This window comes from Salmo salar, chromosome 04 (assembly GCF_965601325.2).
Source record: "Salmo salar chromosome 04, fSalSal1, whole genome shotgun sequence".
NCBI lineage: Eukaryota > Metazoa > Chordata > Actinopteri > Salmoniformes > Salmonidae > Salmo > Salmo salar.
The window spans coordinates 57984408-58000010 of record NC_138294.1 but is presented as its reverse complement, the minus strand read 5'-3'; the positions used below and the strand labels follow the sequence as shown (position 1 = coordinate 58000010).

At 42.8% G+C, this 15603-nt stretch overlaps 1 long non-coding RNA gene across 1 annotated transcript; it reads left to right on the top strand.

The window, feature by feature from the left end:
• The first annotated feature begins 12092 nt into the window (after window positions 1–12092).
• LOC106603618 (uncharacterized) lies at window positions 12093–14148 on the top strand. Its single transcript, XR_014391994.1, has 6 exons — window positions 12093–12312; window positions 12461–12559; window positions 12847–12885; window positions 13240–13382; window positions 13553–13642; window positions 13753–14148. It is a non-coding gene; the product is annotated as an uncharacterized LOC106603618 (long non-coding RNA).
• The last annotated feature ends 1455 nt before the right edge of the window (window positions 14149–15603 follow it).

The window sequence follows — 15603 nt, the reverse complement described above, 5'->3', positions numbered from 1 at the left end:
GTGTGTTTTTATCTTCTGCACACACCCCATCCGCTGACCCCTGATTTATGTCCTCTGAACTCTGCCCCTGATCCCCATAGCCACAGAAAGTCGTTTGGGGGTGGGGGTGCTGCAATTTTTTTCTTCAAAAAAATGTTCAGGGTGTGCAGCAGCACCCTCAGTACCCCTACTTCCTGCTGATCCCCCACTCTTTCTTTCTCTCTTCTCTCTGCTCTTCTTTATTTTGGGACCATGATACAAGTGGCTCGGAGTGTTCTCCGCTCGGAGGAGTGAGACTTTAATATTTCATATTTTTCTTCATATAATACCCCTTTCCAATGCCCCGTAGCTAGGAGTGACACAGCGGCACATGGCGCCCTATGAAAAATGTATCCCATCAAGCCGACACTGTGTGGGAATTCCACCGCAGGGAAGGAAGAGGCCAAGAGTTTGATCTCCCTCCTCCCGATGAAAAAGTGATGTCTTGTCTTCATATCTCATTCTACGGCGGAACAGGGTTGTGGTGGAGGGGTGGAGGGGTTGGAGGAGGGATGGGTTGAAGGGTTGAGGGGTGGAGAAAAGGGCTGTTCAGGTGTGGAGGGTTTCATGTAAAACATGCTGGCTGTACAGAAACAAAGCACTGTTACAGCAAATAAAGGCCCTGCACTGCAGCATTGGGCTGGGTTCCATTCACTGACATGCAGTGCAGGAACACTTCATGAATTGGACCCTGGGTTTTTGTCAGACCATGTGACCTGAACAGGAAAAACTCTAGGCCATATTTATAGCTGAAGAATTGATACTGAAGTGGTGGTACTAGCTTTGGAATTCCGATTACGCCGCTGTCCGCTTCAGTGGTGCTGAACCGCCACTAACACTGCATGTTTGTTTAACATCAGACCTTTCATTTCTTTGACAAAGCTACCACAGGTACTGATCTAAAGGAACAGGGAAAGTTTGACGAGAGAGAGAGAGAGAGAGAGAGAGAGAGAGAGAGAGAGAGAGAGAGAGAGAGAGAGAGAGAGAGAGAGAGAGAGAGAGAGAGAGAGAGAGAGAGAGAGAGAGAGAGGCTGTGTGTCTCTGAGGGATACTAAAGAGGGAGTGGTTTGTTGAGGGGAGAGAAAGCAGACTAATGGACACTTCCTAATGGCAGCAGGGTGATTAGTACAGGAAAAACCCAGGACCGATGAACCTATACTCTACTCTGAGCCTAATGAACACTGCCTGACATAGAGCAAACACACACACACCCTCATAACAACTCTTGCTCATACTGTACAGTGAGGGAAAAAAGTATTTGATCCCCTGCTGATTTTGTACGTTTGCCCACTGACAAAGAAATGATCAGTCTATCATTTTAATGGTAGGTTTATTTGAAAAGCGAGCGACAGAATAACAACAAAAAAATCCAGAAAAACGCATGTCAAAAATGTTATAAATTGATTTGCATTTTAATGAGGGAAATAAGTATTTGACCCCCTCTCAATCAGAAAGATTTCTGTCTCCCAGGTGTCTTTTATACAGGTAACGAGCTGAGATTAGGAGCACACTTAAAGTGCTCCTAATCTCAGTTTGTTACCTGTATAAAAGACACCTGTCCACAGAAGCAATCAATCAATCAGATTCCAAACTCTCCATCATGGCCATGACCAAATAGCTCTCCAAGGATGTCAGAGACAAGATTGTAGACCTACACAAGGCTGGAATGGGCTACAAGACCATCGCCAAGCAGCTCGGTGAGAAGGTGACAACAGTTGGTGCGATTATTCACAAATGGAAGAAACACAAAAGAACTGTCAATCTCCCTCAGCCTGGGGCTCCATGCAAGATCTCACCTCGTGGAGTTGCAATGATCATGAGAATGGTGAGGAATCAGCCCAGAACTACACGGGAGGATCTCGTCAATGATCTCAAGGCAGCTGGGACTATAGTCACCAAGAAAACAATTGGTAACACACTACGCCGTGAAGGACTGAAATCCTGCAGCGCCCGCAAGGTCCCCCTGCTCAAGAAAGCACATATACATGCCCGTCTGAAGTTTGCCAATGAACATTTGAATGATTCAGAGGACAACTTGTGAAAGTGTTGTGGTCAGATGAGACCAAAATGGAGCTCTTTGGCATCAACACAACTCGCCGTGTTTGGAGGAGGAGGAATGCTGCCTATGACCCCAAGAACACCATCCCCACCGTCAAACATGGAGGTGGAAACATTATGCTTTGGGGGGTGTTTTTCTGCTAAGGGGACAGGACAACTTCACCGCATCAAAGGGACGATGGACGGGGCCATGTACCGTCAAATCTTGGGTGAGAACCTCCTTCCCTCAGCCAGGGCATTGAAAATGGGTCGTGGATGGGTATTCCAGCATGACAATGACCCAAAACACATGGCCAAGGCAACAAAGGAGTGGCTCAAGAAGAAGCACATTAAGGTCCTGGAGTGGCCTAGCCAGTCTCCAGACCTGAATCCCATAGAAAATCTGTGGAGAAAGTTGAAGGTTCGAGTTGCCAAAAGTCAGCCTCGAAACCTTAATGACTTGGAGAAGATCTGCAAAGAGGAGTGTCACAAAATCCCTCCTGAGATGTGTGCAAACCTGGTGGCCAACTACAAGAAACGTCTGACCTCTGTGATTGCCAACAAGGGTTTTGCCACCAAGTACTAAGTCATGTTTTGCAGAGGGGTCAAATACTTATTTCCCTCATTAAAATGCAAATCATTTTATAACATTTTTTACATTGTTTTGTTGTTGTTATTCTCTTCTCTCACTGTTCAAAAAAACCTACCATTAAAATTATAGACTGATAATTTCTTTGTCAGTGGGCAAACGTACAAAATCAGCAGGGGATCAAATACTTTTTTCCCTCACTGTATATCCTGTAATATTGAACAAAACAATTTCATTCAATATTCTACTGTTAAGTTCAATGTTCCACTGTTAAGTTCAATGTTCTACTGTTAAGTTCAATGTTCTACTGTTAAGTTCAATATTCTACTGTTAAGTTCAATGTTCTACTGTTAAGTTCAATGTTCTACTGTTAAGTTCAATGTTCTACTGTTAAGTTCAATATTATACTGTTAAATTCAATGTTCTACAGTTTTGTTCAATGTTCTACTTAGATTGATTCATGCAAAAAGATAATCATATCACCCTCAATTGAAAATAACACCTTAAAATATGATATTGTGTCATAGTGATGGACAATCTGACAACGCACACCATACATAAATACATTAGAGTTGACAGATGCATTTATTATCATACTTGATTTGTTTTCCAAATCAGGGCTAAGGAAAGGGCTTTGTTCAATTTATCCTCTCACAACATACAGATGTCTTAATTACTGCTTATTATTATGACATTCTGTCCTGAGACTTGGCTCTAGCACAGCTCTCTACAGGGCTTTTCCTCTGTCTTCATTAAGGAGAACATCAGGTGCAAATTTAGCAGAATAACTTGTCCCTAATATAAACATGGCCCTTTGCCAAACACAGTATCTATGTGTCTATCAATGATGTGTATAAAGCTTGGATGACTGACAGGGGGCGCTGTATTGAAGCCAGCGTGCAGCCATTTTGGAACTCCTGCATTGTAAAAAAAAATTGACGTGTTGTTCTATGAGATAATATCAATCAGTTAACAAGATCTTTATGAATTATGAAGCTTTTATGTGCTTTATGTACTTTTTTGGTTACATAAATGATTCAAAATTCACAATGTGACGTTAGCTGATGATTATCTTATAGAACTAAACGTATAAGATCTCCTAAGCCTGTTTACCACAGACCTTATTTTCAGCGTTTATCCAAAAACCCTTACAAAAATTACATTCATTTCCCCATAGGCTTGTGCTTACAAAAATGCACCATTACTATTGCTCAATATCTTGGCTTCAATCCAGGGTTTCTATACATCATCGATCTCTGTCTGCCATCTGGTGGGGAAAGGGGACTGGTGCAGGGAGGAGTGTATGGGGAGAGGATGTTGGAAAGATGACAATATATCTTGAACCAGGTCAATGGGAGCAGGCAGGTGTGCACAGGTCCGGTCCTCAAGGGCTACAATCTACCTATTTTAATCTGCCTTCTAATTAGGGACTGATTTCTGATATGGCTGATGGGAAATCAAGTGTCTTCCTTAAAACCCTATGCACCTCCAAACCCCTTCAAACAACCTCTTGAAATTGCTTCTTTGACTGCCACCTTCTGGTGAGAGGTGACTGGTGCATGGAGGACTGCTCATCCAAATAATCTCTCTTCAAATCCTTCCAGACCCCTTCTATAGGATATAGTTACAGTGCCTTCAGAAAGTATTCAGACCCCATGACTTTTTCCGCATTTTGTTAGATTACAGCCTTATTCTAAAATTGATTAAATAATCCCCCCCATCAATCAACACACAATACCCCATAAATATAAAGCAAAAACTGTTTTATAGAAATGTTTGCTAATTTAAAAAAAAGTGAAATATCACATTTACATAAGTATCCAGACACTTAAGTACTCAGTACTATGTTAAAGTACCTTTGGCAGCGATTACAGCCTCAAGTTTTCTTCGGTATGACGCTACAAGCTTGACACACCTGTATTTGGGGAGTTTCTCCCATTCTTCTCTGCAGATCTTCTCATGCTCTGTCAGGTTCGATGGGGAGCGTTGCTGCACAGCTATTTACAGGTCTCTCCAGAGATGTCTGATCGGGTTAAAGTCTGGGCTCTGATTGGGCCACTCAAGGACATTCAGAGACTTGTCCCAAAGCCTTGTCTTGGCTGTATTTCCTAGGGTTGTTGTCCTGCTGGAAGGTGAACCTTCACCCCAGTCTGAGGTCCTGAGCGCTCTAGAGCAGGTTTTCATCAAGGATCTCTCTGTACTTTTCTCCATTCATCTTTGCCTCGATCCTGACTAGTCGCCCAGTCCATGCCGCTGAAAAACATCCCCACATCATGATGCTGCCACCACCATGCTGCACCGTAAGGACTGCAACAGGTTTCCTCCAGACATGACGCTTGGCATTCAGGTCAAAGTGTAAAATCTTGGTTCCAAACTTCTTCCATTTCAGAATGATGGAGGCCACTGTGTTCTTGGGGACCTTCAATGCTGCAGAAATGTTTTGGTATCCTTCCCCAGATCTGTGCCTCGACACAATCTCTGAGCTCTACGGACAATTCCTCAGACCTCATGGCTTGGTTTTTGCTGTGGGACCTTATATAGCCTTTCCAAATCATGTCCAATCAATTGAATTTACCACAGGTGGACTCCAATCAAGTTTAAGAAACATCTCATGGATGATCGATGGAAACAGGATGCAGCTGCACTCAATTTTGTGTCTCATAGCAAAGGGTCTGAATACTTATGTAAATAAGGTATTTCTGTTTTTGTGCTTGTTTTTGTGCTTGTGGGAGGGTTTTGAGGGGTCATTGTTCTAGAAACTTCTGCTTAACCTGGCAACCCTGGACAAAAGACAAAAATACCTCATGACAACATATAAAACGGCAACATGAAAATGGAAATCTTAAGGAGGATATCCTGTTAGGGACAGATGTTCCGCTAGCGGAACGCCTCACCAATATACAATGGTATAGCGTGGCGCGAATTACAAATACCTAAAAAAATGCAAAAACTTCAATTTTTCAAACATATGACTATTTTACACCATTTTAAAGACTCTCCTTTATCTAACCACACTGTCTGATTTCAAAAAGGCTTTACAACGAAAGCAAAACATTAGATTATGTCAGGAGAGTACCCAGCCAGAAATAATCAGACACCCATTTTCAAGCTAACATATAATGTCACAAAAACCAAAACCACAGCTAAATGCAGCACTAACCTTTGATGATCTTCATCAGATGACACTCCTAGGACATTATGTTATACAATACATGTTTTGTTCAATCATGTTCATATTTATATCAAAAACCAGCTTTTTACATTAGCATGTTTTGTTCAGAACTAGCAAACTTCCGGTGAATTTACTAAATTACTCACGGTAAACGTTCTCAAAAAACATTACAATTATTTTAAGAATTATAGATACAGAACTCCTTTATGCAATCGCGGTGTCCGATTTTAAAATAGCTTTTCGGTGAAAGCACATTTTGCAATATTCTGAGTAGATAGCCCGGCCATCACGGCTAGCTATTTTGACACCCACCAAGTTTGGCACTCGCCAAACTCAGATTTACTATAAGAAAAATTGGATTACCTTTGCTGTTCTTCATCAGAATGCACTCCCAGGACTTCTACTTCAACACCCAATGTTGTTTTGGTTCCAAATAATCCATAGTTATATCCAAATAGCTCAGTTTTGTTCGTGCGTTCAAATCACTATCCGAAGGGTGACGCGCCAGCGCGTTTCATGACAAAAGAATTCAAAATATTCCATTACCGTACTTCGAAGCATGTCAAACGCTGTTTAAAATACATTTTTATGCGATTTTTCTCGTAAAATAGCGATAATATTCCAACCGGGAGACGTTGTATCCGTTCAAACACTGAAATAAGAAAATGGAGTCTTCACATGCACGCGCGCACCAGTGTCATTGTTCTCAGAAGGACCACTCTCCAAAACCTCTACTGTTATTCGCCCAGAGACTGCAGAGTTATCATTCCACGTTCTGGCGCCTTCTGAGAGCCTATGGGAGCCTTAGAAAATGTCACGTTACAGCAGAGATCCTGTATTTTCGATAAAGAGGCTACAGAATGCCAAGAAATGGTCAGACAGGGCACTTCCCATATAGAATCTTCTCAGGTTTTGGCCTGCCATATGAGTTCTGTTATACTCACAGACACCATTCAAACAGTTTTAGAAACGTTAGGGTGTTTTCTATCCAAATCTACTAATTATATGCATATTCTAGTTTCTGGGCAGGAGTAATAACCAGATTAAATCGGGTACTTTTTTATCCGGCCGTGAAAATACTGCCCCCTATCCCAAACAGGATATCTGCTTTTTCTTACTTGCTTTGTTTGGTTCTCAAGCATTTTATGGAATTTCTTATAAAGCATTGCTTGTAAACATGGTTGAGATCCTTTAAAATGTCCATAAATAAGAGAGCGGGTGAAGTCTTCCTCATTAGGTCCTCTTTAGTATTCATCATTTGTCTTCATATTACAACAGCACTCAAGCTGATTCAAATCTATACTGTTGCAAAAGCAAGCAGTGATTTCCTGCAGGAAGTTATGGGCAGGACCTAACCCTTGTTTATTTCATGCAAAATGGACCCCATAGCCTAACATACACTTAACTAGATAAGTGTCTGTACTATGTGTGTGTGTGTGTGTGTGTGTGTGTGTGTGTGTGTGTGTGTGTGTGTGTGTGTGTGTGTGTGTGTGTGTGTGTGTGTGTGTGTGTGTGTGTGTGTGTGTGTGTGTGTGTGTGTGTAGGCTATGTGTGGCTCTTAGATGACCAATTAGCTTACCCCTTGGAAGGAGCCCATTCAAACCCATAGCCTCAGAGAAATCTCTCTGGGGACAGACAGTCACAATGTCACCACCACAGCCTAGCCCTCCATCCCTCCACCTCCTATACCTCTCCACCTCTACTCCTCCATCCCTCCACATCTACTTATACACCCCTCCAACTCTACTCCTCCACCCCTCCATGCACTCCACCCCTTCTAGCCCTCCAACTCCACTCCCTTGTCTCTCTTCAGCTACACTACCTTCCCTCTATCCCCTATTGTCTTGTTTCTCTTCAGCCACACTACCCTCCCTCTATCCCCTATTGTCTTGTCTCTCTTCAGCCACACTACCCTCCCTCTATCCCCTATTGTCTTGTCTCTCTTCAGCCACACTACCTTCCCTCTATCCCCTATTGTCTTGTCTCTCTTCAGCTACACTACCTTCCCTCTATCCCCTATTGTCTTGTCTCTCTTCAGCCACACTACCCTCCCTCTATCCCCTATTGTCCTGTCTCTCTTCAGCCACACTACCCTCCCTCTATCCCCTATCGTTTGGGGGCTCCTGAGTGGTGCAGTGGTCTAAGGCACTACATCTCAGTGCTAGGCACATCACTACAGACACCCTGGTTCAAATCTAGGCTGTATCACAACTGGCTATGATTGGGAGTCCCATAGGGCGGCGCACAATTGGCCCAGTGTCTTCCGGGTTTGGCCGGTGTAGGCTGTCATTGTAAATAAGAATTTGTTCTTAACTGACTTACCTAGTTAAAAAAATATATAAGTCTTGTCTCTCTTCAGCCATACTACCCTCCCTTTATTGTCTTGTCCCTCAGCACACTCTTTCCTATTATTCTATAGCCTCATTCCTTATCACAACCCATTTCTCCTTCTCAGCCCCTCTCACCACCACTGGGCTACTGTGTTTATCACATTATGATACGGTGGGACAGTGATCACACCCACATGCCTGTGTTGCCTTATGGTTGTCATTTAAAATGCATGTGTGTGGTGTTGGCATAACTGGAAGTGTTGGTCTGATGTGTGAACAGACCCAGCGAAATGATAATCTCACACACACACACACACACACACACACACACACACACACACACACACACACACACACACACACACACACACACACACACACACACACACACACACACACACACACACACAGAGGGAGGAGGCGCTGTGTATGTGTGTGTGTGTGTGTGTGTGTGTGGTAACCCCTTTAGCTCTCTAGGGTGTAGGGGATTAGAAGCAGTCTCTCTGGAGGGGTCATTAGACGCCACTGATTATCTAAGAACCCCTGACCCCCTCCACCACCCCCAATTCCCCCCACGCTAACCCAACACCACCCCCACAGTACCTCATGCTACCCCCCACATCCCCTCATCTCCTTGGGACCCAGGTGGGGGTGGGGGTGAGGTGGGGGCTGGAGAGGTGTGTCATCTGATATGATGAGGAGTACAGAAGTGACCCTATACAGTGCCTTCGGGAAAGTATTCAGATATTTTTTTATTTAATCCATTTTAGAATAAGGCTGTAAAGTAACAAAATGTGGAAAACATCAAAGGGTCTGAATACTTTCTGAATGCACTGTATACATAAATCCGACAGGAGAGTTTGAGGGATGAAAGTTGGATGGAGGATCTCGAAATGTCTGTGCAAGAAACACTTGACAAACCTTTTTAAAAGAATGTTAGCCTATTTTCTGGCAACTGTGCCTTTATTATGTGTTATTAAGACTACAAATGTTATAAATGGCCTATTTGCGAGATTGACTTTTTATTTCAATAGACACTGCTACTGACTAAAATTTGGGTTTATAATTGCAATTCAACTTTGCCATGGTTTGCTGAGCTAGATGCAGGTAGCCTATAGCCTCTGATAGGCCAACATCTAATTTCAGGGAAATGTCCACGATGAAACTGACATTAAATGCAGAGAATGATACATTTGCGATAGAGCTGTGACCATGATCTCAATTGATAATTTTTATTGATAACTTCCAATGTAATCGATTTAATCGTACTATACCGGTTCTGACACTCGTCGGATGTGGCAGAGCTTGCAAACCATTAGACTACAAAGGGTAGCACGGCCACGAGCTGCCCAGTGACACAAACCTACCAGACGAGCTAAATTACTTCTATGCTCGCTTCGAGGCAAATAACACTGAAACATGCATGAGAGCACCAGTTGGTCCTGGACGACTGCCTGATCACGCTCTCCGTAGCCGATGTGAGTAAGACCTTTAAACAAGGCCGCAGGGCCAGACAGATTGCCAGGACGTGTACTCGAACATGTGCTGACCAACTGGCAAGCGTCTTCACTGACATTTTCAACCTGTCCCTGACTGAGTCTGTAATACCAACATGTTTCAAGCAGACCACCATAGTCCAAGTGCCCAAGAACACTAAGGTAACCTGCCTAAATGACTACCGACCCGTGGCACTCACGTCTGTAGCCATGAAGTGCTTTGAATGGCTGGTCATGGCTCACAACACCATTATCCCAGAAACCCTAGACCCACTCCAATTTGCATACCAGCCTAACAGATCCACAGATGACACAATCTCTATTGCACTCAACACTGTCCTTTCCCACCTGGACAAAAGGAACACCTATGTGAGAATGCTATTCATTGATTACAGCTCAGTGTTCAACACCATAGTGCCGTCAAAGCTCATCACTAAGCTAAGGACCCTGGGACTAAACACCTCCCTCTGCAACTGGATCCTGGACTTCCTGATGGGCCACCCCCAGGTGGTAAGGAACAACACATCCGCCCCTCAGGCGTGGTTGCTCAGTCCCCTCCTGTACTCCCTGTTCACTCATGACTGCATGGTCCGGCATGACTCCAAAACCATCATCAAGTTGGCCGATGATACAACAGTGGTAGGCCTGATCACCGACATCGATGAGACAGCCTATAGGGAGAAGGTCAGAGACTTGGCCGTGTGGTGCCATGACAACAACCTCTCCCTCAACGTGATCAAGACAAAGGAGAAGATTGTGGACTACAGGAAAAGGAGGACCGAGCACGCCCCCATTCTCATCAACAGGGCTGTAATGGAGCCGGTTGAGAGCTTTAAGTTCCTTGGTGTCCACATCACCAACAAACTATCATGGTCCAAACACACAAGACAGTCGCGAAGAGGGCACGACAAAGGCTATTCCCCCTCAGGAGACTGAAAATATTTGACATGGGTCCTCAGATCCTCAAAAGGTTCTACAGCTGCACCATCGAGAGCATCCTGACTGGTTGCATCACTGCCTGGTATGGCAACTGCTCGGCCTCCGACCGCAAGGCACTACAGAATGTAGTGCGTATGGCGCAGTACATCACTGTGGCCAAGATTCCTGCCATCCAGGACCTCTATACCAGGCGGTGTCAGAGGAAGGCCCTGAAAATTGTCAGAGACTCCAGCCAACCCTAGTCGTAGACTGCTCTCTCTGCTACCGCATGGCAAGCGGTACCGGAGCGCCAAGTCTAGGTCCAAAAGGCTTCTTAACAGCTACTACCCCCAAGCCATAAGATTCCTGAACAGCTAATCAAATGGCTACCCAGACCCCTCTTTTACGCTGCTGCTACTCTCTGTTTATAATCTATGCATAGTCACTTTAACTCTACCTACATGTACATATTACCTCAGACTAACTGGTGCCCGTGCACATTGACTCTGTACCGGTACCCCCTGTGTATAGCCTCACTTGTTATTTTACTGCTGCTGTTTAATTATTTGTTACTTTAATTTTCAATTTTTTTACTTAACACATTTTTATTTATTTTCTTAAAACATCTTAAAGCATTGTTGGTTAAGGGCTTGTAAGTAAGCATTTCACTGTAAGGTCTACTACCTCTGTTGTATTCAGGGATATGTGAGAAATACAATTTGATTTGAATTGAATTAACTAAACATGGCCATTAATAATTGCATAATAACACAAGGCTACAACAATAGAGTTATATGCTGTTTATTAAATCTGTTTGCCAGCTTCAGGTACGCTACACAACTGGCAAAACTGATTTGCGATGACTCCAGTGATATATTTATTGTATCAAATAGTAGGCTACAGTAGCCTACAATGGCATATAAATTAATAGTCTATTTGATGGCCAACTGAGGAAAATGTAGCCTATCATTCTCCACATTTAATGTAATTTTTATTGTGGACTTTTTCCCATAACAGAAGCACGAGTTCCATAACTTCCATTTCCAATTTCCACACGCGCAGCGCTCCAGACCCTAGAACGGTGCATGAGTAAAACCCTTTACTTTACGCCACCACTGAGCGAATTTACCTAAAGAGCTCTAGTGCGCCTAAAGTCCTTTTCAAATTCTTTGTCGCTGTTATATCAGTTCTAGGGCATTAATATGTTTTATGAACATATTAATAAACACACCCCTCTGGCCCGCCCCACCATTCACTCACTTACCCATTCACTCACTCGCTCACTCACCCAATAACAGCATGCTCACTGCCTGATATATATATATAGCATATAAGAGAAATGGCATGGCGGCCGCGGTGAAATTGAGAAGTAGACCAAAAACTCGCCACAAAGACATTTTCATCTGTGACATCGTTTTCAACGTAGACCAATTCGCAGGAAAAACGCGGACATGGCAACTTTGCTTTTGTCACAAGATGCAGAGATGCACAAGTGCAGAGAGGAAAATATGACTCAGTTTTGTGGTTGTGGTGCCGAATGTTGAAAGAAAATTCATGCTTCTGCTTTCTCTGTCAGTTAGTTATTTGACTTAGATTGGGACTAAATGGAGCTGGCAGACAGGTGCAGCATTCCAATGAATGATTATGAGGATGGCACAGGTTTTCAGACCCCATGTGCAGGGACACCTACAACAGATAACATCTACCAGTCTCTTCGGTCTCCAAACAAAACGTCAATACAGAGACAGGCCAGTGAGTATTTTGTTCATATTTTCTAGTACACTCAAATTAAATTGTTCAGTTGTGTCTTTAAATAGCTAAATATGTAGGCCTACATGACTGATAATCAAGTATGATTGACAAGACAGTATTAATCAAATTTTGTCACTTTGTATTTCAGAGCCACAAAACAGGATGCAATGGAAAACGTTTGTGTCCCCTCTACTCCTCTTCAATGCACTTTTACTGATTATCATTCTGGTAATTGTTGGAGTTCACTGTAAGTAATTGAATCAACAATGCACTACTGAATAGTTGATTGTTGTGATGATTATTATGTGAGGTCCTAAAGATTAAGTATAGCTGGGGTTTGGGTGTAAAAGACAGCTATGTCTGTCACTAACCACTGTTCCTAAGCAGTGTTCTACTTTTGTAGTTCATACTCTGAAACCTGACTACTATTGGTTGGTTCAAACTATGCAAGACCCAAACCTGTTCAACCTATTAGTTGTCTCAGGATGAAATATATATTTTTAAAAGAGCAGCTTTCTTATTATTTTTTGCTAGATTCCCATTTCACCGGGGTACTGTCATCTAAAAATGGAGGTGGGTGACTTCATATGGCTACTGTACTGTATAAGTTAAATAAATCACACAAATGACCTCTATTTAGTAGATCAAGATGAAACACATGTGGAACGTCTTGCTGTAGTTTTAGTTGTTTAATTAGAAAGTACTGTGTTCTATTTCATTACCGGCGAATCCCAACTTCCAAGTCACATTTTCACTTAGTCTCTCGTTGACATTAATGCATGATGTAAAAAAATGGATTTAACTGGAAGTTAGGATTCACCACTAACATTATAGATTCACCACATTTGATGTGGTTACCTTTCACACTGGAATATATCAACAGCATGGAGGAACCCTAACTGCCAATACTACTATGCTTATGTTCAGATTTCAGACAGAATGAAGAAGTGTGGCATCTCCATCACAATGGGTTCTATCTATTCTGGCAGAGTGTGGGGGATTGCTTAGCTGCTGATAGCTTCTGTCAGCAGAACAATGCTACTCTGACCACATTGCAGCCACATAACACGGTATGTCAGTATCTAAACTCTGTCTGTGAAATAGTATACACTTGCAGTGTAACTATATAGAATACAATTAACTTTCAGTGTCCGGTCATACATTTTCAGTTCAAAAATATGTATACTGAGCTAAAGGTGTAACATGCATAAAGATTAAACACATGAGTTTGAATACATAGGTTTGGTTGTTGGCCAGGGCCAGAGGACAGCAGCTTTGGGTCCTTGAGCTCAGGGATACGACCGACGGGTCTGCAGATGGTGCCACAGAGGTTCAGAATAATCCAATCTCTCATAATCCTTTTTTTGTATTATGTACAGTACTTCATTAAGAAAATGTTTTGTAATAAGTTCATTTTAACCTTTGTTTGATCCTCCTCAGGATGATTCTGAAAATAATGCTGATTGTGCCCTCTTGACTGGTGATCCCACCCAGCCCTCAATGAGACCAGAACACATGAAGAGCCAGGGGTGGGTGTGTGAGAGGAAGGCCTCTCCACCACATGTCTCTGGAAATCAATAAGATCTAATGTATTCCATTCAGGAAGGAAAGCAGCTTTTCCTTGAATATTTTCACTTTTTGTCACGATATTAATCGTTTTATTAATCTTTTTTAATTCCTTGAACAATGTCCTTGTTTTAATGACCAAAATGTCTTGCTTAATTTTGGTAGTTATATGCTTTGATTCTATCCTGCATTTCAGGGCAACCGCTTGTGTCGGTGAACACAAGAGGGTGCTATGTAATTGTAAAGATTCAATAAAGTCTTCAAAGAACATTTTGTTCACAGGAGAACATTAATGAAACATGCACACGTTTTCTTCACATGCAGAAGAAGTCACTTCTCATCATCATTCAAATGATGGCTGAAGCACTACAAAATGTAGCTGAAACATCTGTTTCAACAACATCTGTAAAAAAAAAAAAAAAAAGAGTGGTAATTTAGCTAGGCAAGTCAGTTAAGAACAAATTCTTATTTACAATGACGTCAGCCTACCCCACCCAAACCCGGATGACGCTAGGCTAATTGGCTGAATGTGATGCAGCCTGGATTCAAACCACGGACTACAGTGACACCTCTAGCACTGAGATGCAGTGCCTTAGACCGCTGCGCCACTCGGGAGCCCAACACTTCATATATATTCTCACCTAAAAATGGACTTTTATTGTAGTCCAAACCACAATACAGACTGTATGAAGAAATATAACTGTAAAATGTTGAGACATTTATTCAAATTAGTTTAGCCAAACACACTTTACATAAAAATGTATCTTTGTGAAATGTCTTCAGAAAGACCTGAGCTAAAACATCAGCGCTGAAACATTAAACAGTCTCAATCTTCTTGTTTTTCCTATTGTACAACTTCATCCATAATCCCCGTTTTATATTTTATGCTTAATCACATTAAGTTCCACTCAGATAGTGGTATTAGTAGGTTTGGGAAGAAATAGCTGGTGTCTGTGCGTTACAACCCCCCTTACATAGTCCTTACCAACACTGTGTGTATGTTGGGAGGATTCGGAAGCCTCTGATGCCATGAGGTGGCATACTGTATGTGTATAAGGTGGAGGAAGGACTGTGACTGTCTGTGTTTAGGGAGACTGGGATTATACAGCCAAGCAGCACCCCCTCTGTCCCCCAGGCTTAAAGCTAATTGATGCATGATCTGCAAATGTGGTCGGAGGCGCAGTACGGATGGCGTGAGGCAATTGCGGAGCCTCGGGAGGCATGCAGAGGCCAAATTGAGCTCTGTACCGCGTCGCTGTGTGCCTCTCACATTTTGTAACAATACAGAGGGCTCCGTATAGCTCCGCAATGACATGATTGGTTGATGGTAGGTAGAGGCGGAAGGTCCTGTATTAACACAAACTCACTTTGTTGACAACTTCCTTCTCAACAGCTCTGCACTGCTCGGCAAAGTGCAAGAAGAATGAATGCCCTGACTTCTGCAGAGGCCATATCACTGTAAATGCTGCACGGTCAATGCAGACATCGGATTGATCATCCAGTGCCTTTTATCCTCCCTTCTACTCACTGATGGCTTATTAGAGTCTAGGCCACTTGTCAAACTCATTCCATGGAGGGCTGAGTGTCTGCAGGTTTTCACTCCTCCCTTACTTGATTGATGAATTAAGGTCCCTGATTAGTAAGGAACTCCCCTCACCTGGTTGTTTAGGTCTTAACTGAAAGGAAACACCAAAACCCAGCAGACACTAGGCCCTGCATGGGAGG